Source organism: Rhinolophus sinicus, linkage group LG10, assembly GCF_036562045.2.
Source record: "Rhinolophus sinicus isolate RSC01 linkage group LG10, ASM3656204v1, whole genome shotgun sequence".
In the NCBI taxonomy this organism is placed as follows: Eukaryota; Metazoa; Chordata; class Mammalia; order Chiroptera; family Rhinolophidae; genus Rhinolophus; species Rhinolophus sinicus.
The window spans coordinates 73,100,104-73,102,254 of record NC_133759.1 but is presented as its reverse complement, the minus strand read 5'-3'; the positions used below and the strand labels follow the sequence as shown (position 1 = coordinate 73,102,254).

Here is a 2,151-nt window from a genome sequence, read left to right as displayed (position 1 = left end):
GGAGCCAACAGATAATGTCTCAAATTGGTGAATCAAGAAATACCAGTGTTGGGGCCGGCCCGGTGGCTCAGGCGGTTAGAGCTCCATGCTCCTAACTCCGAAGGCTGCCGGTTCGATTCCCACATGGGCCAGTGGGCTCTCAACCACAAGGTTGCCAGTTCAACTCCTCGAGTCCTGCAAGGGATGGTGGGCTCTGCCCCCTGCAACTAAGATTAAATACAGCACCTTGAGCTGAGCTGCCACTGAGCTCCCGGATGGCTCAGTTGGTTGGAGCGCATCCTCTCAACCACAAGGTTGCCAGTTCGATTCCTCGACTCCCGCAATGGATGGTGGGCTGTGCCCCCTGCAACTAGAAAACGGCAACTGTACCTGGAGCTGAGCTGCGCCCTCCACAACTAAGATTGAAAGGACAACAACTTGAAGCTGAACGGCACCCTCCACAACTAAGATTGAAAGGACAACAACTTGACTTGGAAAAAAAGGCCTGGAAGTACACACTGTTCCCCAATAAAATCTTAAAAAAAAAAAAAAAAAAAAAAAGGAAGAAAGAAAGAAAGAAAGAAAGAAATACCAGTGTTTATACCATGTTTCTCCGAAAATAAGACCTAATCGGAAAATGACGCCTAGCATGATTTTCAGGATGACATCCCCTGAACATAAGCCCTACTGTGACTTTTGGAGCAAAACTTAATATAAGACCTGGTCTTATTTTCAGGGAAACACGGTATATTATTTGTATGAATATTATATATCTGGTAGTATATGTATAGAAAAAAATTCTGGGAGACTATTCACCAAAATGCTAACTTCTGGCTGGGAGACACAATAGAGGGGAGTCCCAATTTTATCTTTGGTAGTTTTTTAGTAATAATTAAAAATGAAAAACTTCAGGACAGCCAGATGGCTCAGTTGGTTAGAGCGCAAGCTCCTAACAACACGGTTGCTGGTTCGATTCCCACATGGGATGGTGGGCTGCACGTCCTGCAACTAAGATTGAGAACGGTGACTGGACTTGGAGCTGAGCTGTGCCCTCCACAACTAGAGTGAAGGACAACGACTTGGAGCTGATGGGCCCTGGAGAAACACACTGTTCCCCAATATTCCCCAATTTAAAAAAAACAAAAACAAAAAAAACCCTCAAAGACATTAGAATTGTATAATCTCATGGTGTATTGCATAACTTAGGAGTTGAGTCCTAAATTCCTAAAGCATAACTACGTACAATGAAAGTCTGACAAATGACTTGGGAGTTAACCAGTAATAAAAAGGCGTTTCAGTGTGTGAGCATCGCTCCTCCAAAGTCAACACCCTTTCACGCCATTTGGGTGAATCATAAATGGGAAAATACATCCCTGAATGGCTTGTCTTTGAGAAACAGGATTATTTAGAAAGGCTTTAAAATGTTGGAGGGTTTTTTTTGTTTGTTTGTTTGTTTGTTTTAAATGTTTTACTAATACACGAAACCACTCAGCCTGCGTTCTCTCCCTCTCACTCTTCCAAAGGAAGAGAAGAACGATCATCAATGGCTAATGACAGTTGCAAACACAACACCAAGAGCCGGCTTCACGCTCAGGAGAGAACACTGCAACTCCTCCTCGTGGTTTCGGGTGCTCTACACGATCAGAGAAACTTCTCTAGTAACGAACTATAGAAATGATCCCTGAAAGTATAGTCTTGGAGGTGTTTTTTTTGGGGGGGGAATGGGGAATCATAACATGTAACAGTTGTTAAAAATTATAGGAACTTTTCTTATTTATAAAGTTCTGGTCACTCCTTGCACATTCAGTTGAGTAAATCTATGAGGCAAACACAAGTCCCTCTCTGGAAGCTTGCGGGTTTAGCTACAAACACCTCTAGATTAGGAACAGTCACCTATATGACACTTTTATAAACTATTTTCACAGATAGTGTCTTTCATACCAGAAAAGCTTATAATAATGGTTTGATGGTGACATTGTATCTATTTTATGGATGAGGGAAGTGAAGCTCAGAGATTTAAGAGACTCACCCATGATCACACAGCCAGCAAATAGGGGGGTATTTAAGCCCACTCTGCTGATGCCACATCCAGCCCAGCTTATGTCCCTAATGTGGAGCTTGCTAGGGAACTCGTTGCTCTGGGGTTTATCCTGGTTTCATGTGCCTTGGGTT

The 2,151-nt window shown here is 43.0% G+C and overlaps 1 non-coding gene across 1 annotated transcript; it reads right to left on the bottom strand.

Moving 5' to 3' along the window:
- Window positions 1–1,462: 1,462 nt before the first annotated feature.
- LOC141567385 (small nucleolar RNA U3) lies at window positions 1,463–1,676 on the bottom strand. The gene has a single exon (XR_012489977.1). It is a non-coding gene; the product is annotated as a small nucleolar RNA U3 (small nucleolar RNA).
- Window positions 1,677–2,151: the final 475 nt, after the last annotated feature.